Source organism: Dipodomys merriami, unplaced genomic scaffold (genome assembly GCF_024711535.1).
Source record: "Dipodomys merriami isolate MVZ:Mamm:240054 unplaced genomic scaffold, mDipMer1.0.p SCAF_1078, whole genome shotgun sequence".
Lineage (NCBI taxonomy): Eukaryota > Metazoa > Chordata > Mammalia > Rodentia > Heteromyidae > Dipodomys > Dipodomys merriami.
The window spans coordinates 25,744-47,220 of NW_027202358.1; the positions used below are offsets into that span (position 1 = coordinate 25,744).

At 40.5% G+C, this 21,477-nt stretch overlaps 2 pseudogenes; one reads left to right on the forward strand and one right to left on the reverse strand.

Annotated features, from left to right (window-relative positions):
• Positions 1-3,020: 3,020 nt before the first annotated feature.
• On the forward strand, positions 3,021-3,135 carry LOC138815078 (U6atac minor spliceosomal RNA; annotated as a pseudogene).
• Positions 3,136-5,420: 2,285 nt separating this feature from the next.
• On the reverse strand, positions 5,421-6,329 carry LOC138815066 (CCHC-type zinc finger nucleic acid binding protein pseudogene; annotated as a pseudogene).
• Positions 6,330-21,477: the final 15,148 nt, after the last annotated feature.

Consider the following 21,477-nt stretch of genomic DNA (forward strand, 5'->3'; position numbering starts at 1 on the left):
TTGGGGCCTGGGCCTTGAACTTTCAGCCCAGGTCTTTAATTGGATGGTGAGCCTTAAACTCACAGCCTTAGCCTTGAACACAAGGCTTGGGCCTTGATCTATCGACCTGTAATTCACAGCTTTGTAGATGAACTGGGGCCCAGGTCCTTGAGCAGGGAAGGAAGCTGAAAGAATAGAATGGAAGAAAGATGGCCTCTTCAGTAAATGGTGCTGGCACAATTGTTAAACACCTGTAGAAAACTAAAGCTACACCCTAATATATCACCCTGTACCAGAAACAACTCCAAATGGATCAAACACATCGAAGTCAAAGCAGACACAATGAAAACATTACAGGAAGAAATAGGAGAAATTCTAGGCCTCCTTGGCACAGGCTGGAATTTTCTTAATAAAGACCCAGAAACATAACAAATCAAAGAAAGTTTGGACAAATGAGATTGCATCGCAAAGGACATAGCTAGCAAGATCAATAGAAAGCACATGAATTGAGAGATCTTCACTAGCCATACAACAGACAAGGGACTCATATCTAAAATATACTTAGAACTCAAAAAATAAATCTACCAACAACAAATCCTCAAAGAAACAACTACCCAATTATTATTTGTGCTAAAGGCATGAAGAGAGACTAATGTGAATAGGAAATAAGAATGGCCAATAGACACATGAAGAAATGCTCAACTTCTCTAGCCAGAAATGTAATGCAAGTCAAAACAACATTGAGATTCTTCTGACCTATTTAGAATGGCTATAATCAAGGATTCTAATTTAAAAAAAAACAGATGCAGGAGAGGATGTGGTCAAAAGGGAACCTTACTGCATTGCTGGCGGGTGTGTGATCTTGTTCAACCATTTTGCAAAGCAGGATGGAGGTTCCTCAAAAGACTCCACATCGAGCACCCCTATGACCCAGCAATCGCACTTTGAGCATTTACCCAGTCACAAACAAGTCCATACAAAAGCTTCCAGCATACCTATATCCTATGTTTATCACAGCATTATTCACCATAGCTAAGATATCGAAACAACCCAGATGCCCTTTAGTAGATGAATGGATCAAAAAAATGTGGTATATATGTGCAATGGAAATCTATGCCTCCATCAGCAAAATGACATTGTCTTAATTGTTAGGAAAGGGAAAGACTCGGAAAACTTATATTAAGAGAAGTAAGCCAGGCCCAAAGAAACATAGGTCCCATGGTTTCCCTAGTATATGTCTAACACAAGCAGAAATGTTCAAAAGCTATGTACATATGACCATATAAGGTGATGTTAAGTGAAATGAACCCCAAGATAGGGACATAAGAAGTTTCATTTCTCTTGCTGTTATTTTTAATATATTTTTAAATGTACTATGTGATTTATTTTTGTTTCTTTTGTATGTGCTTACCCCATTGTATAACCCCTGTTTTCGTTGTATTTGCTTCTGGTGCCCTGCATCTTGCTTATATATTTTTATGGTTTGTGGAGAGGAAGAGAAATAACAAAATGTTGAAATGAGGATACGGGTTGATCCATTGTAACAATAAGATGTACAACACACTGTTGAAAAAAACCTTACAACTTTGGGTGGAGAGGGAAGAGTTGGGGTGATGAGAGAGAAGGGATGGTAGGTGAAAATACAAAGGAGGAGGTAACAATTCTGTTAGGAAATGTACTCATTACCTTACTCATGTATGTATGTGTACAGTATCTTTTCAATACAAATATATACTAAACATGATTATGTGTTGGAGGCAAAGGATATCAGACTTGTGGATGCAAAACTGTTCTCAGACAAGAAAATGAACTAATGTTAACAGAAAATAATTTCAACTGCTGATATAATATTAAACCCTTTGGGATGTTCTCAAAGCCATTACTGAGTAATCATATGTAACAATAGCAAGACAGAGTGAAGTACTCAATATAGGTGTTTGTATTATACTAGACCAAACAAAAGTAGATATGAAGTAGCAGTTAGTCCTTATACCTTTCCAGGCCTAGAATGTGTTTGCCATATTTTGTAGAGCTCCACTTGATTAAAAAAAAAGACAGAAGAAAAAAGTTCACAATCATACTTAAAATTGTCTGAGACATTTTGTGAAATGTTTAGTGATGTGCAATAACCATTAACCGTTAATGTCATATTTTTATAATTACCTTTTTTTGCAACTTGTATCCTCTACTACAATAACAGGCAGGTTTTTGTGTAAGTCACTTTGGCTTGATCTCAGCACTCTTCCAAAATCTCTACAGCCTTTTGGATCATGGCCAGCACTCTCCTAGTTTGAGCCACTGTGATGCTTCAAGAGTTCTGGTGGTTAATTGGAGATAAGATTCTCATATACTTTCATTCTCCTGGTGGATTTGACCCAACAACCAAACGTCTCAGCCTCCTGAATAGCTAGGATTGGAGATGGGAGTCACCAGCACCCATCTAGAAAATTTTACACAAGTATACCTCAATGAAGATTTTTTTAATCAGTTGTGAGGCCTGATCTCTGGGCTGGGCACTGTCCCTCAGCTCTTCAGCTCAAGGCTAGCACTCTACCACTTGATCCACAGCATCACTTCTGCCTTTTATGTTTATGTGATGCTGAGGAATCAAACCCAGGGCCTCATGCATGCAAGGCAAGCACTCTAACACTAAGCCACCTACCCAGCCCTCAATGAAGATTCTTTTTGTATTGTAAAAATGTTGTACATTACATTACATTACCTGAGTAGGGAAATGAGTACATTTCATAGCGAGCATTGTTACCTCCTCTTTTATTTTCCCCCTACCATCACTTCCCTCCCCAACTCCTCACTCCTGCCGCCGACATTGTAAAGTTCATTAAAAAAATATATATGCAAGATGCAGAGCTCCAGCGTCAAATCCAGTAAAAACAGGGGATATACCTTGGGGGAAGAACATACAATCGAAACAAAAGAATCACATAGCATAGTGTAAGTACATTAAAAACACTAGCAAGCAAGAAAAAAGAAAACCTCTTGTGTCCCTATCTGGGGAACATTTTGCTTAACATTATCTCATAGAGTTGTATAAGGAGAGAAGGTCAGCACTCCCCTTGACAAGGATGGAAGAGGCCCTTGGGCCTGACAACATGCATATGGTTAAGGCATTGCCACCTACTTCAATGAAGATTCTTAAGTGAAGGAAAATGAAACTTTGGGAATAGTGACACTGAAAAGCTGTGGTAGCCTACTTCCTAATATACATGTACAGTGATTCTGAATCACACAAGATTGTTTTCAAAACTATACCATGAATATCAGTGACTTTTCCATTTATACTGGTTTGAATATGCAGTTTTCTAAGTTGATAGGAGCAGAAGCATTCAGATGCTGCTGTCCATAGGACAAAAGCTGCAATAATGAGACAATACCATCAAAACAGACATGGGAATGTAAAAATAGAAGGATAATAGCGGTTCACTATTGCATAATCTAGAAGCATCCAAGAGCCAAACAAATGACCTACAGAAATAGTGTTTGGAAGGTGGAAAAATCATATAGCTTGGTTGATACCTTCTAAAGTAATTTGGACTCAGCAAAGCAGGATCCCTTCCATAAGAATGAAGAAAACATCCCCAGTGGTTGTTTATTTTACAAACAGTTGTCACCTTTTAAATTAGCTCTCTTGAAATTGTTCTTTGATATTATAATAGGGAAAGATTGCTCATTTCCAATTCATAACCTTAGGACTTGCAGATCAACTTACGCTTCTGTCAACTGAAACAGATAGTAATTGCATGGACGGCCCAACAATGCAGTCTTCTATATAATAAATTTTATGACAACTATGCTAATATTAGCAGACCTGTACCTTGTTGGAATGTTCTGTATTTTGCACAATTCTCCAAGCAGATATGACATCATTCATTGCTTTTATTCTCTTCCATTATAAAATCAGAGAAAATTGTTCCATGTGTTACCTGCATTTCTCACAGTAAGAAATATATAATAAGTTGGAACAGTGTAGTTTGGAGTAAAAAACAATGAGTGGAGATAGACAAATCAGAAGACTCGGCTTTTTATGAAAATTACCAACCCACAGTGACAAAGAATAATTGGGCCTAAAATTTTATCTACTCTGGATGTTACTTATAAAATCATGAAATTCTCTAATGTGGGTGGAAGAGAAAGAAAAAACAGAGTACAAATCAGTCTTCAATTCTGGCAACACATAAATTTCACCAGCTGGGTGGAAAAATTGGCAACCATATAACATTGTTTAAATAATTCACACTGTATACATTTAGTTCTTCTTGCCAGTTATAAACCCAATTTAGTTGAAAAAGTAACCTAGAATATAGTAATTTTTTTGCGAATACATTCATAGGATTTGCTCTCATGGCCTATATGTCATTTTATTGCTCATCCTAATTTATATCTTCGAATTATATCCTCGATTGAGTAACAATCAATATTCTGCTGGAGAAACTCCTAATTCTTCTCATGTGAAATGATGTTAATGTTCTTTAGAGTAAAAAAAAAAGAACATTATTTGAGATGCCTTATTCTGAAGTCATATTGAAATGTAATAAGAACTAATAATGGATTCAGAATACTTTCACACAATAATTTATATAAAAGATATGTAGCATTCTTGGGACAGTTTCCTGAAAGTATATAACCAACTCCAACATATCATGTCTACAACCTTTTTGATTATAATGTGTAACTTTTCATTCATGAAGAATGAAAAGTTTTACCAAATTTAAAAGTACCTAATAAAATCTAAAATCCTATTGCACTGTGTACTCATAGGTAGGAGGAGTTGCCATTTTGACGCCACCCTTCTAACTATGTCTTTAATTCTTCCCATGGTTCAATGAGAAATTGTAAGGAGGAATATATAAAGGTTTCCTGCAGAGAATTTTCTTTTTTTTCCCCTTCCTCCTCCAGCTTTATTGGAATAGTTTAAAATTACATTTTCTATTTTGTAGGACTCAGTTGCTTTTTTCCATCTGACGTTTAAAAACTGATTACAGCAAATGAAACACAGTTGTCCAAGTGATATAGTATACAAAAATAACATCTTGATTTCTGTGAAAATGCATTTCTCTGCAATTCCTGAGTAAATCCAAATTTTGCTAACTCTGAGAAATGATGTTCACTCTGGGTTTTTAGATTTTGTCTTTGAAAATGTGTGTTCTTAACCTTTGCCATCACCATCTGTATATCCAGCTTCAGCGCTGTGAAAAGCTGTACTGGCTTAGGCTTTTATTCCCATTTTTCTCCTGCAGCCTTTAACTCGTTTGGCTTCTCATTTTGTTTACTCCCACTCAACTGTATGTTCTATGAGAGCCTGATACAGATGTTATTTGATGTTATTTAATAGCTACTGAGGTCAGACAATCCAAGGCCATCATTATGCTAAAATTAAAGATATTTATGGAAATTCATAGAAACTTCAAGAATTGCTTTCACCTCTTACATGGGAATATTTAAGAAACCCAGAATGGGCTTACTGGTCTGACGCAATTTTTCCCATTCATCAATCCCTATTCACCAGTGGCACAGAAAGGGGGTTCTTTAACAAAGCATTATACATAACACCTCTACCAAACTAAACATAAACTTTTTTTGTAGTTAAATGCAGAAAGTTGAGTTTTTTTCCACCCCTTTCCTCCTTTTACACAGCAAGTAAAGCTCACTGGCCTGAGAGTAGCCTCTACCTGCCAATGTTGGGCCAGTGAAGAGGATTCAGAGAAAATAATACAACCATCAATCAGAAAAAGGAGGGCGACAAAGGAAAATAATTAGGCTGTAGCCTCAATAGTGCATTCCCGTGCAAGATGCCCTGACTTGCCACAGCGGTAACAGTTGACTTCACCTGTCTTGCTGCAATTGATGGCTACATGACCAGTTTCACCGCACCTATAGCACTTCACTTTGGTGCAGTCTTTCTGAATGTGTCCAAATTCCCCACAAGAATAGCACTCTGCTCATCCGCGTGGTCACAGTCACGAGCCAGATGGGCGGGTTTGCCACAGTCGTAGCAACACTGCTCTCACTCCCTCTTGGACTCTACTGCAGTTACAGCGGGCATCCTCCTGAAGATCACAATTCTTGGCAAGGTGACCAGATTCACCACAGTGATAACAGATGTCTGGAAGAGACGGGGAAACAAACTGGAAACCTCTGCCACGGCTTCTCATTCCACAACCCCGTCCTCCACCAGTAGGGCACTCTCTGGCCCAGTGGCCAGATCGTCCACACTTGAAGCACTCATTGCTGTTCATGGCTGCAGTTAAGAGCTTTGGCGTCGGAGCGGCCGCGGCGGCGGAGACTCGGACGCAGGCCCGGGAACAGCGACTGGAAAGGAAGTGGCTGTTTATTTTCAGGGTCCTTGACTGCGCCACACGCGGGTCTGCACATGGCCCCACACACGCTGCTGCGCACCCCTGCAGAGAATTTTCAACTAAACCATTGAAGGAAATTTGGACTCATTGAAGTTCCAATGTTGACGATGGAACTCTATTTCCATTTGCAGAAACCTTCTTAATTGGTAATGTGTCATCGAAATAACTAGCCCTTCACCGAGAAGAAATATGACTGCCCTTTGCTGCATTAAGACAGCATGCATCCCAGGGCCCTTTATAACCAAACAATTTTGAAATTCCTATATTGTGAATTTAGAAAAAACCAATCAACTTGGTTATGGTACCCATTGGACAATAGCATCTTTCAGGCAGTCATGGCAAAAGAAATGAGACAGTGTTTTGGAAGACCTTCTTTAGAAGGTTAGCCTACAATATGTAAGAGCAAAACCTAATAAAGTTTACTAATAGGTCATCAAAAGGAAATTTAGAATGATCCTTCTTTATATCTACTCAACTTGTCTGGTCTAAGCTAAGCAGATCCAGATCCCTTCCCTCAGCAGAGAGAAATGCCAGGCTCAATACAGCATGACCATCACAATTGTTACTTTTCACTACTTTAAACATTTCGATGGCAACTCAGTTTCTATGATGGCCCAACTGCAGTTCCTGAACTTAGAGTACTCTGCCATGCTTCTGCTTATGGCAACTGAAAACACTTCCACCCTCAAACTGAAAGACATGGTTCTATTTCAGAGTAGTGGCATTTTCTTGAAGTCATTAACACAGTGTGATGAATCAATGGACAATTACCATGTATAGATTTTGACTTCAAGCCCTAGACTCCAAGTTCAAGGCCCAAGCTTTGATTTCAAGGCTCAGATCTCTAGCTCAAAGCCTAGGCTGTGAATTGAAGAAACAGGGTGCAAGATCAAGTCTCAGGCCCTCAGGAGAGACAGAAGGAGGAGGATTAGTAGAAGAAAAACAAGGAGATACAGGAAGAGATGGAGGAGGAGGGGGTGGAGGAGGAGGAGGATGAGAAGATGGAAGAGGAGGAGGAAGAACAAGAAGGAGAAGGAGAAGGAGAAGAAAAAGAAGAAGAAGAAGAAGAAGAGGAGGAGGAGGAGGAGGAGGAGAAGGAAGAGGAGCAGGAGGAGGAGGAAGAGAAAGAGGAGGAGGAGGAGGAGGAGGATGAGAAGGAGAAAGAAGCAGGAAAAGAAGGAAGGAGAAAGAGAAAGAGAAGGAGAAGGAGAAGAAGAAGAAGAAGAAGAAGAAGAAGGAGGAGGAGGAGGAGGAGGAGGAGGAGGAGGAGGAGGAGGAGGAGGAGGAAGAGAAGAAGGAGAAGGAGAAAGAGAAGGAGGAGAAGGAGATGGAGAAAGAGAAGGAGGAGAAGGAGAAAGAGAAGGAGGAGAAGGAGATGGAGAAAGAGAAGGAGGAGAAGGAGAAGAAGGATAAGGAGAAGAAGGAGAAGAAGAGGAGGAGGACGAGGAGGAGGAGGAGGAGGAGGAGGAGGAGGAGGAAGAGAAGAAGGAGAAGGAGAAAGAGAAGGAGGAGAAGGAGAAGAAGAAGAAGAAGAAGAAGAGGAGGAGGAGGAGGAGGAGGAGGAGGAGGAGGAGGAGGAGGAGGAGGAGGAGGAGGGGGAAAGGACAGAGAGAAGGAAGGAAGGAAGGAAAGAAGGAAGGAAGGAAGGAAGGATATGGAAGGAAGGAAGATGGAGGAAGAGAAAGAGGATAAAGTAGAGGAAGAAAGGGAATGATGAGGAGGAAGAGCAACAGCTAGCAAAATGAAGATATGGTCTTGGACACAGTGTGTGCACATGTGCATGCACATCCACCCACACAGCCCAAAGGGAAGGCACTGAGGCAGGGTGGCCGATACTACTTGGTTGGACTACAGGTCTCAGTTCTCTGAGCTAGTGGGAACAGCATGTTTTGTTCAAGCCCCTTCTCTCTCCTACACCCCAGCCTCACTGGACCCTTCTTGTCTCCTCACATCAACACAGAAGGGTAGTAGAGGTTCAGGATGTGCTCTGTGCACCAGGCAATAGAGCAAAATGGTGCTGGGATAGGGGAGGGAAACTCAGTCAGGGCTTCACACCAGGATGTCAGAACCATCTTTAAATTAACTGTTGGTGTGACAAAGTAGGGATAACAGCAACAAATCAAGGGCCATGACTCAATTCTTTGGCCACTATGTCCCCCACCCTTTTCCATCTCTCTCTCATCATTTTTTCCCTCCCATCCTCACCACAACTTCCATACTTCATAGTCCACACTATGTCTAGTTATGTCCATGGCTGCCTCAGTTTACCCCTCCCTGTGACCGATGAAAATAACAGACAACACCAAAAGAAAACAAAAACTCCTCTAAACCCCTCTTGTTTTATATTTTCCTGGGATCCATTGGGAGAAATATTATCAGATGATCCTCATGGCTGGATAAATTTTCTGCCTGTGTAGTATTCCATGGAAAGTGGGCTTTGTGGAGTACACAATGTTGAGCCACCTACCAGTGGGTACTGGGGCTCTGTTCTACCTTCCGGATACAGAACACAGTGGCCAAGCACCTGCAGATACACCCAGGGACTATCCCTGAACCATAGGGACATGCCTAGGGGTCTGTCATTGCCAGGCCAGCCTCCACTGTGAGCAGCAGCTGGCCCACCTGTACCCCACCCTGGCTGACCTCCGTGTGGTCAGGTATGTATTCAGAGTGTAGCAGAATAGCCACCAGAAGCAGGAATAAAGCAGCTTGATTCACACCTGCAGGTGGGAGGTGGAATACATGGGTGGTTTAATATATAATATAATATATATATATATGTGTGTGTGTGTGTGTGTGTGTGTGTGTGTGTGTGTGTGTGTATATATGTACATATCTGTCACATATGACATAGATGATTATATCATATAAAGCCAGTTGGCACATGTCACACATAACCACGTGTTTCACAATACAATATAAGGTATATTAGGCATATCATTATATGTGCAATATAAGATGTGATCTATAGTATATTATATATCATGTATGAATATGATGTAATGTATATGGTAGATACTACATATAATATATATCGAACATATTAAAATATATCATATATCAATATAATATATGCAGCATACATTTCATTTTATATTCAGTATTATGTATAAATGTAATATACATACTGATGTCTATTATATGATATATAATATTTGTATAATATAATTATATGACATGTATCATATATATGTTTTATGTATATATCATGCAATATTTATAATGTGTAAATAGTCTATATAACCTGTTCATCATCACTTATGTATCATATATACCATACACAACATATAATGATATATATTATATATCCAATATAATGTATGATGTATATGATACCTGATTGATTATAATATATGGTGTGCATAAACATTAAAGTATTAGCCAGGTGTTAGTGGCCCACACCTTTAATCCTAGCTACTCAGGAGGTTGAGATCTGAGGATCTCAGCTCAAAGCCCTCCCAGGCAGAAAAGTCCACAAGACTCTTGTCTCCAATAAACCACCAGAAAAATCAGAATTGGCACTGTGGCTTAAGCAGTAGAGGGCTCTCTTTGAGCTGAAGAACTGAGGGACAGTGCCCAGGCCCAGTGTTCAAGCCCATGACTGACAAAAAAAAAATTAAAATAGATTGTAAAATTACAGTCTTCAAAGCAAAATGCATCGAATGAGACAAACAAAGTAATTTTATACTACTAAAAGTTTCAAATGACGAAAAAATAATCATCAGCCATCTTATGCAAATAATAACACTAGAATTTTTGGTGGAACAACTATTTAATTAAAATTCAAGCAAAAGTTTTCAAAGAGTCTAGAAGATGTGTCACTACCGCAAAGGGTCCTACAGCCTTGAAACAAACTCACATTTCCTTACTATCACTTTTTATTTGTACACATTCATGCTGGTGATAAATGCAAACTTTTGATGTACATGGGAGTTATTTGCATTTCTATTATGGCCAGAAATGATGACTATTTCTCCACACATCACTTGGCAATTCTTGCTTTTTATTTCCAGAGAAAACTCTTTTGGATGCTTTAGCCCACACATAAATGCGGTAGTTGTTTCTTTGCAAATTTGTTATTGTGATGATTCAATTTTATGAGCTCTGGGCACAGTTGGATATGAAGCTCTTTTCTGTTGTACAGTTAGATCTTTACGAGAGGGTTTCCTAAACTGTGCGTTTTGTATTTCTTTTGCTACCTGTGACCCCTGGCATGCAGAAAGAAGCTCTGTAGTTTAATGCAATTGCATTTATCCAGGCCTTCTTCTTTTTTTTTTCTTCTTTTGTCAGTTGTGGGGCCTGAACTCTGGACCTGGGTGCTGTCCCTCAGCTCATCAGCTCAAGGCGAGCACTTTACCACTTGAGCCGCAGTGCCACTTCTGGTTTTCTGAGAGGTTTACTAGAGATAAGAGTCCCATGGATGTTTCTGCCCGGGATAGATTTGAACCCCGATCCTCACATCTCAGCCTCCTGAGTAGCTAGGATTATAATTGTGAGCTACCAGCACCTGGCCTTCAGCCCTTCTTGGATTTGTTGTGTTACTGGAGTTTTACTTAGTAAGATTTGACCTGGATAGGGTATTCTGTATTCCCTGCTCTAATCTTTCATGATGTCTGAACCTACTTCAAGGTCTTTGCTCCATTTGGACTTGGTTCTGGTGCAAGGTGATATATAAAGATCCACGTTCAGTTTTCTACGCATGTATGGTTATTTCTACCTGCACCATATTTAGAAGGGTCTCTTTTTCCTCTATCCGATGATTTTGGCTCCTTTTTCAAAAATAAGTTGCCCATAGGTCTCTGGGATCATTTCTGTGTTTTCTATGCTATTCCATTAGTCTTTAGGCCTGTTCATGTGCCAGTATATATAAATAAATATATTTATATATATATATATATTCATATATAGATGTGTGTATATATATACATATGTGTATATACATATACACATATATTTGTGTATATATACATATATGTACATACATATATATATATGCATGTGTGTATGTATATATACACATATACGTATATATGTGTGTATGTATATATATGTATATGTGTGTGGTTATACTACAGTTGGAAGTACAATATTGACATTGTTGAGGCAATATTTTTTCCTGCTAAGGGTTGTTTATGATTATTCTGTTTATTCTATTTTTACATGTGACTTTTTGGAATATTTCTTCTACTTCATTAAATAATGTTGTAGGGATGTTGATAGGTACTGCTTTGAATTTTCAGGTAGTTTTGGACAGTTTTCCAAATTTCTCAATGTCAACTCTTCTAATCCAGGAACATGTGATGTGTTCCCACATTATTAAATCTGCTTTAATTTCCCTTTCAGGTTACTAAAGTGCTCCTCATAGAGTGAAGTCCTAGAAATTTTCTTTTGAAGGCTACTACAAAAGAAGTGTGTGATTTGACCTTCATTCTTCTCATTGTGGACATAGATCCTGCTCCTTTGCCAAATGTTTGGGACTGTCAACGGGATTTGGGACTGGAGTCTATAGGCATCTTCCAATATAGGATCAAATCATCTGCAAAGAAGAGTTTCTTCTTTCTCTATTTGGATCCCCTTTTGTTTAGGTCTTGCCATATTACTTTGGCTAGGAATTCCAATTGTATACTGAAAAGGAGTAGAGAGAAAGGACATCACTCTCTCATTCCTGATTGTAGTGGAAATGCCTTTTCCCATTCACCATTAAGCATAAAGTTAGCTGTAGGTTTGTCATATGCAGTCTTTCTTATATTGAGGAATATTCCATGGGTTTCTATTTTCTCAGAGATTTCATAATAAAGTGGTATGGGATCTTATCAAAGGCTTTTGTGAGGCTATATGCTTTGGTTCATGTGCTTTTTCCTATTGATGTGTTGAATTCCAAGGATTGATTTGCTTATATTGAACCATCTTTGCCCCTCTGATAGGATTCCTCTTTGGTCAGAGTTTTTGGGTTTTTTTTTTTTTATTAGTTCTTCATATCAGCTATCAAGATGTTTATTGAAAAGTTTTACATCCATATTCATGCAAGAAATGTGTCCACAGCCTTTCATTGGTGAGTCCATATAAGGTTTTTTGATGAGCAGTCTTCTGGCCTCACACAGTTTGTAGTGATCTCTCTTTCCCTGTCTGTTTCATTAAAGATTTTTGGGAAAACTATAGTGTGTTGTCCTTTGAAGGACTTACAAAAACCACCTGTGAATAATTTTTGTCCTGGTCTTTATTTTGCTGGGTTTTCCCAGTATTTCCTTATCCTCTCCTGAATCTTAACTTTTATGAGTTTCTACATATAATCCCTGGTTTCATTTATTTGGATATTCTCACTTTGTCTCTCTCTGTCTTGCTCAGCTCAGATTTGTTAAGGGTCTATCAATTTTGTTAATTTGTTCAGATAACCCACTGTTAGTTTTCTCAATCCTTCTTATGGTTTTTTAGCACTATCATTATAATTCTAATTTAATTATAATTACTTATATCCATTACTGCCATGATATATTGATTACCTCTTCCAAATTTCTGTCTAAATTTTCTTTGATACTAGATGAAGTGAAGTAACCATACTATAGATAGTTGTCAAAGCTCTATTAGGAAAAAGAACCAGGAAGTATACTCTTTACCCTCGGTCCACAATTACTCTACCTAAAACGAATGAACGTTCTTTATAAATTCTCACTCTTAAATAGGATATTTTAAGCTCCATAAACTTATGATGGATAGAGATCTATGAGAAGGAATGGGAGCAACTTTATTGTTATGGTGATCTGTTTATAGCAAATAAAAGAACAAAGGTTAATTATAATTAAAGAAACTATAAATCCAATTATGAAAAATTAACCTATTATACTGTTTATTTGCTTCATGTACTAATTTCTGCTGATAGAAATTCACTTGTAAATACTTGATCTAAGCTATTTAAAATATGGTGTTTGGAGTAGAAATTGTAAAAATAAGAACCATATTGTAGGCCTTTTGTCTCTTCCCCAACTCCTCTCCCCTGAGGGTGGAACCAATCACACAGTTTATGTTCCTCTCTCTACTTCTGACCTAGATAACTGGATGCTTCATATTCTTGCATTTTCTCAACAGCCACAAGCTATTATTGAGCTTCTGGAGTTCATGCTTTTCATCCACCAACTCACTGGGGATGATTATCTGTTCACGGCAGAGGAACGGGACTGCATCAGGCAGGGAGCACTCAAGGCTGTCTTGGATATGGATGGACATCCTGCCACAGATCCTGGCCATCAGGAGATGTCCTTCCTCTGAATCCCACAGTATGGGACTACACCACCAATCACAGTAGGGAGGCTATCACCAATTGCTGCCAGGTTCTGATAATGGGACTGAGAGCAGCTGCTTGAAAGCCCACCACCATGTCTAAGGTAGGAGAAGTTCTTCAGGAATCAGATGGATCCCCTTCAGCTTTCTTAGAGTGCCTCCAGGAGGCTTACCCTACTTATATTCCCCTAGATCCAGAGGCCTCTGAGAATAGGCACGTAATATCAACTTGGCGGCCCCAGATATCAGGAGGAATCACCAAAAGTTAGAAGGCTTTGAGGGGAAAGTTATGTCAGAGTTGATGAAAATAGCTTAGTAGTTTTTTGTAAACAAGGAAGAGAAAGAAAAGGAATAGAAAAGAGCAAAACAGAAAGTGGCAGAGAGGGACTAGGAGAGAAAAATCTCTTGAGCTGTGCTAGCAGCTATGAGTGCAGTTGAAAGAGCAGGAAAGGAAAAATCTAGAGGTGGAGAAAGAAAAGACTTACAACGCAAGGAAAGAGAGAAGCACTGACCTCTTTGGTCCCCATTAAAGAGAAACAAGTATCCCTAGTGTAAGATACAAGTTCACTGGAAGCATAAATGCCCAGAAAAGAAATAAAAGGAAATACAAGTTCTGACCTTCAAGGACTAATGGGGTGGGGTTTCAAACTTGCTGGGAACCCATGGTAATGATGTAAGTAGTGGGAGAAAGGTCAATTTTCTGGTGGACACTGAACCTTCATACACAGTCTTGAAGTAACTAAGGGTAGTCTTATCCACCAATTGGCTTAAAAATCAAGGTGCTACTGGAAAAATTGACTTGTACTCATGGACAATAGCCAGGTGAGCTAAATTAGGGAAAGGGACAGTTACTCATTTGTTCCTAGTGATTCCGGACTGGCTCTTTCTAATGGGAAGAGATCTGCTCCAGAAATTATGAGCCACCACCTCTTTCCAGAAGGATGGGACTGAGGTGACTCCAGGGGTCAGATTTCCCATCAAGATTCTTGTTAGCTGTCCCCTTGAGGAAGGGTATTTACTCATGGAAGATCCATTTCAAGAGAACCCCATGCCCCTTATCAAGGAACTCCAGGTAGAAATCCCCCAGGTGTGGACAGAAAAACAAACCTGTCTGGGCTGGCTAAATACTGGTCACCCATTGTGCAGCTCACTATCAATGCCCTTCCAGTCTGGGTCAAACACTATCCAATGTCCCAGGAAGCAAAGAAAGGAATATCCATTCCCATCAACAGACTAAGAGAAGCAGGCATCCTAGTGCCCTTTCATTGCCCCTGGAATACACCACTCCTGCTACTCAGGAAACCTGAGACGAATGATTAGCAGCCAATCCAGGACCTAAGAGAGGTTAACAAATGGATAGAGACCATTCCACCTACATATATTCTCCATATACTCTCTTAAGGCTCCTGACACCTGATAGTGTGGTCTACACATTTCTGGACATAATAGATGCTTTCTTTAGCCTCCCTCTGGTGAAAGCTAGCCAGTCAATCTTCACTTTGAATGGAAAGACCCAAATGAAGGTTACTTGGGGCAGCCAATTTGGACTTGGTTGCCACAGGGTTTTAAAAACTCACCTACCCTTTCTAATGAGGCCCTTAGTCAAGATCTGAGTGAGTTTCGTACATCCCACTAAGAGGTGACTCTTATAATAGGTAGACCACATCCTCCTGTCAGCTACCACTGAGGTACAGGGAAGGTACAGGGAAGGCTGGGGTATTGTGTTTCAGGCACCAGGGTGCTAAGAAGACTTAACTAGGCATAGCACAGGCCATTTACCTGGGCCATGAACTGAAGGGTAGGAGACAGCACCCTCATCATCCAAATTCCCACTCCAAAAACCAAGAGACAAAAGTCATTCTATCTTCATGTGGTGGAGTGAAAGGGTATAGCTAAGGAAGTCTTGACTCAAGTGTTAGGACCATGGAAGCAATCAGTCACCTACTTTTCTAACGCATCAATCCAGTTGCTGCTGGCTGGCCCACTTGCCTCCATGTAGTTGCAGCCAACTCCCTGCTTATAATGGAGGCTGAGAAACTCATCTTGGGGCAGGGCTTGCAACTGGTAGCCCCTCATGCAGTTGAGACTCTCCTGCATGTACCAACAGGTTGATGGTTGTCAATCTCCAGAATCACCCAATATCATTTGCCACCCAATATCATTTCTGGGCCACCCAAGATTGAGATTTATCCAAACAGGAGCATGAAACTCATCACTCTCCTCCAAGAGCATCTGATGGATGCTCATTTGCCCAATTCAGATGAGACACTACTCACTGATGGGAGTAGCTATGTCCTGGATGAAACAAGGTATGCTAGGGCAGCAGTGGTTTCTAGAGTCCAGACTCTGTGGGCCTAGACCCTTTCAAAGGGCTTCTAGGCTCAACAAACAGAACTCATTGTACTGACTCAAGCTTTGAGGTACAGTGGAGGAAAGACTGCAAACATATAGTTGGACAGCCAATATGCTTTTGCTACTGCCCATGTGCATGCCACAATCTACAGGGAACATAGCCTGTTAACATCAGTTGGAAAACATAAAAAATGAGGAGGAATCCCAGCTCTGCTAGAAGCCATATGGGTACCCAAGAAAGTGGCAAGTGTGCATTGCAAAAGACACCAAAATATCAGCTCCCCAGAGGCGGATGGAAACCACATAGCTGACCGTGCCACGTGGGAGGCAGCCACACAAGATGTAAAACCAATTGACCTGTTGGCAATAACCCATTATCTGGAGTTTCCTATACTGACACCATCTTGTGGCTAGTACTCATCAGCCAGTAGACTCCAAACACTCCTGGATCCTTGCTTGCTGGTATTGGAGCCCAAGTGGACTGGACCTTACACAGTGTTCCTTAGTATACTGACAGTAATGGTGGTGGAAATATCATTGGATTCATTGCTCTCAAGTTAAAACTTCCTGCATACAAGTCCAGAGCTCACCAAGAAAGGAAAAATGGACTGTGAAACAAGACCCCAAACACCCTGAATATTCAGAGGCAGACTTCCAGATAGAAAAACAGATGCCTTTGGAAACCCTCCAACGAGGACAGAAAATGCTGGGGGACAAAAGACATTTTCTTCTCCCAGCCCTGGGATGGACACTGATTTAAAAAATGCACCAAAGCATACATTTAGGTGAGACCAAATTGTACCAGCTGCTTACAAGGGCTTTTCACATTCTGGATGTAAAAGCATGATCCACAGTGTACTCTCCAGATGTGTGATCTGTCAACAGGTTAACAGCAACCAGACCCCCTGCACAAAAGGGGTGTGAGCAACAGGGACAGTACCAGTAGACCTCACAGAGGTAAAACCAGGGAAATATGGATATAAATATATGCCTGTTCTCATAGATGTGGATCCAGCCTTCTCGGAATGGGTAGAGGCATTTCCCAAAAAGTCAGAGACAACACAGGTAGTTGTAGGAAAGCTTCTGCATAGAATAGTACCACATGGTCTCCCACAGGGGATTGGCCAGATAATGGAATTGTGGCCAGTGTCACTAAATTGATTCCCCAAACCCTGTGTATCAACTGGAAGTTGCATATACACCACAGACCTCAGAAGAGGTAGAGAGAATGAGTCAGACCTTAAAGGAAACTTTGACTAAACTCATAGCGGCTACTGGCTGACCCTCCTGCCTATGACTGTCTAACAGGTTTGGCATACCCCATATAAATTTAAATTTTCTCCCTTTGAAATCCTCTATTGTAGGCCTCCACTTCTCTTACCAAGTGCATTCTAAAATTAACATTATAGCATTCATTTCTGCCAGCATCTTCCTAGCCTGATAACAGGGAGCCCAAGCTGGGATCTGGACCTGGAATGCAAGACCCTAAAAATGCAAGACCGCTAAAATGGGACTGGAATATCAGAAAAACTGGTGGTGGTAAATTTGTGAATGATAAACAATAGAATGACAAAATTCCATTCCAATTTTAGAACAGAACTGTGTGGCTTAATTGAGAGGAGAAAATTGGTGAATGTAAATCTTGATCATGATGATGAGAACTATACAGATAACCAAATCTATGTATACCCCATGGAGCCTTGGGGGTACAAAACCTGCCCCACCAGGTGACTATGGCAGACATCATAGCACTTGGAATTGTGAGACAGAAGCCTCATGGAAACATGAGGACTCATATATCCAAGTAGAGACAGGGAGGTGTAGCATATACAACAAGTATTTAATCATTACCCTTAGTGCTGATGGGTGGGTTAATCAGTTCACAAGAACCTCTGATAACTGCAAAAGCAGTCCCTTCACCATCAGAGAGAAAGCCTTCCATATGAGAGACCATAAAATTCTGGAGAATAAGTCTGTACATGGAAGGAACCGACCCTGGAGATCATTTTACCATTCAAAAGAGGCTTCTCCCACAGGAGACTCAGCCCATAGGACCCTTAAATAATGTCTCAGAATGAAAATAGCCACACCCCATCATCTGAGTGAGCATACGCTGCCTGACTTCCCCAGGAAAGGAGAACAGGATGAGGCAATGATAAACTATGCTAGACAAACTCACAGATTCCTAGATAAGACAGAGCCAACATAAAACAAGATTGTTGGCTTCACATAGATTCCAGACCTCCTTATTATGTATGTTGAGGGGTTAACCAAACACTAACTCATATTGGTTCTGCAAGTTGTGATTGCAGCCATCTTTGTATTATTACTCTAGGAGGCCTACTGGTTACAGCTGACTATGATGTAGAAAACTCCCCCATAGAGTCTTTTGTGTAACAACTTGGTGAGGAGACAAAAGTTTTTCTATGCTCCCTGGTCTATGACACCTGGTTTGGCTATACTATAGGCATGACTCAGGACCTTACCACTGACCTCGTACACATCCGTATACACATCCTTCCCCAGGTGTTTATCTATAATGGTGAGGAAGGGAGGATCCATATGGGGATAGAAAACAGCAGCTTCTGACAAAAATGAGCAGTCCCAATCTTCATTCCCTTCCTAGCAACTATGGAAGTGGCTGGCTCTATCACCATAGGAGCTACTGCTCTGACCAAAGTAGATCAGGCCTTCAAGGATTTAAGTTCCTAGGTTGCCATTGACTCAGAAAAACTAGAAACCACACTGGGTCCTCTAGAAAGACAAATAAACCCTTCAGCTGAGGTAGCACTCCAAACCAGAAGAGGACTGGACTTACTTTCCATGAGCCAGGGGGAACTCTGAATGGCACTAGGTGAAGACTGCTAGTTCTATGCCAATGACTCAGAGGTGATTAGAGAAACTCTGGTTGAGGTTAGAAACAACTAAAAAGAGAAGTACACATGAAAGCAGGACTGGGACGGCTGTTGTTCATCCTATTCTCTTGGTCTTTGGGGTCAACTACCCTGATAACTTCCATGGCATATTCTCTGACTCTTTCACTTTTGACTTTGAACATTGGCCCTTTCCTCATAAACTGCCTCATGAAGTATATTCAAGAGCAAATGCAATCTATTAAAATCCTAGTGCTCCAGAATTTGTACCTTCCTCTGAATCAGGGGAGCAAAGTGTCAGCGATTCAGGAACTTCCCAAAGGGGCGTTGGAAATGTAGCAATCTATCCCCTGGTTTTGTCCCTGGGGTTTGTGCCTGGGAATTGTCCCAGGGGTTACTCCCAGTCTACTTTTGCCTTCAGGGAACTGATCCAATGATGGTGAACTTTTGATTTCAGGGAAAGTAAAACAAAAGCAAAACCTGAAGGCTTGCATATGTTTAAGGTGAAGACCAAGAATCTCAGAAAAGCCAGAGAATTCAGACAATGTTCCCTGTGGATTGCGCTTTTCAACACCTAGTTTTTAAAACCAAAACTATCACTTGCCAGGCTGACTACAAATATTCAGCATCTGTACCCATTTGCTTGCTTGCAAAAAGCTAAAGTTAGGATATAAAGTAAAACTCCTGCTTTTGTAGTTTTCACCTGCATATACCCAGCCTCCCCTTGTTGTAAAGTAAATCATCCCAGATGCCACATTTTGAAATATAGAATATCAGAGTCTTTATTATACAGTTAGCAGGCTGTAGGCTGCCTCTTGTTACGAAGGCCTGCACCACACAAATACACATAACACAGTTAGGAATCATGCTAAAGAGAAAAGTAATAACAAAAACAATACCAACAAGCCAACTCAGCTTCAGTGGAGAGCTGAATTAGGACACCATGATGACTGTAGGAGATGAGCCAGGAGACAGGACACAGGAAAGTATCACAGAGACACACGTGGCATGGCATCCTGGTGGCTAGGCTGGTCTGGGCCTAAATATGGTCAGTGCAGGGGACAGATCCATAGGAAATTCTCAGTCCCAGACATTGGACTCACAGATTCAATAATTTATCAGCCAATGCTCACCCCTGCCTCCAAGGATCTGGGCACACCCAGCACCTGGGAATCAGGTGATGGGCAGGGAGTTTTCTTCCCCCAGCATGAAGACAAGATGCCAGCCTCCACAATCCACCATGTGGCCAATATGGTGATGGCCAGGCCTGATCTCCTTGCTTCATTCCTCCATTTTTTCTTATGTATATGAAATCAAATAATTGCTTTTCTCTAAGAGAGCCAACATTTTTCATAGGTTATTTACTCCTGTAATTTATGGAGTCTCCAGCATTAAAGTTGGATCTATATGATCCAACTTTAATATGATCCATATAGTCAGGGGACTTTACTTTGAACTTTTTTTTTTGAGGTCGGGCAGGGTATGATTTACAAATCTATGTCCCTCAAAAAGAATGTCCTGAAACCAAAGTCTTAGATTATACAATGCCTAGCAGTCTTTTACCAGGAATCTGCTGCAGGTGATGGAGTCAGGCAAGAATACAGTCCACTTTGACCATGGTGGAGGTCATCAGGAGGATACGGTAGTCTCCTCCACAGTTGATGTCAATCCATTTTTGAAGTTTACCCAAACAGGATTCTCTAGATGAGAAGAGATGGGCTGGACAGCAGCAGCAATGTTCCCAGCAGCTCAGGTAGCCACACCTCCTGCTGGGGTACTTGACAATTTTTGCACAAACTGGCTAAAGAAGCTTAACCTAATTTCTGACTTTGAAATTTCCCAGTTTCTTCATGGTTGTACAATGGCTCTTGCAGGCTAGAGTCCCATTGGTTTTTAAAGCAGCTTAGGAAGTGGCTCTTTTTAAAAAATAAAATTAGATTTTTTTATAGGCAGACCTAGAAGGTTTGGGCCTCCAACACAAGTGCAGTCTCCACATGTTGCGTACCTCTACTTTTTTAATCCTGCCTCATTTTTTTTAAAATTTTTTTATTGTAAAGATACTATACAGAGGGTTACAGTTACATGAGTGAGGTAATGAGTACACTTCCTCTTGAACATTGTTACCCCCTCCATTGTTTTCCCCCTACCATCCCCTTCCTCCCTCCCTTCCCTGAGGTTATTTTTTTTTTGATTGTGATTAAGTGATTACTTAATTTCCGGAAATTCACAGTATTGTGGAATAATGATGCTCATTTAAAGTCACAAGTTCATTCTCACTTTCCTGGAGCAAATTGTCTATCACAGTCTGTAATATATAACGGTGCTCACATGTTATATACCATATATGTGATCAGCAGCATGGGGATATTTGGTAGTGGTTCAACCAGATGAGTGGGAGTTCTTTGTTTCTTAAGTCCTGTTAGTTTTGTCATATCACCTAACATTTTGGATTTATCATCCACTTATCAGGGAGGAGACCATGTACTGTTTGTCTCTTCATTCTTGGCTTACCTCGCTCACCATGATTCCTTCTAGCTCCATCCATTTCCCTGCAAATGCCATTATTTTGTCATTTCTAATGGCTGCATAATATTCCATTGTGTATAGATACCACAATTTTTGGA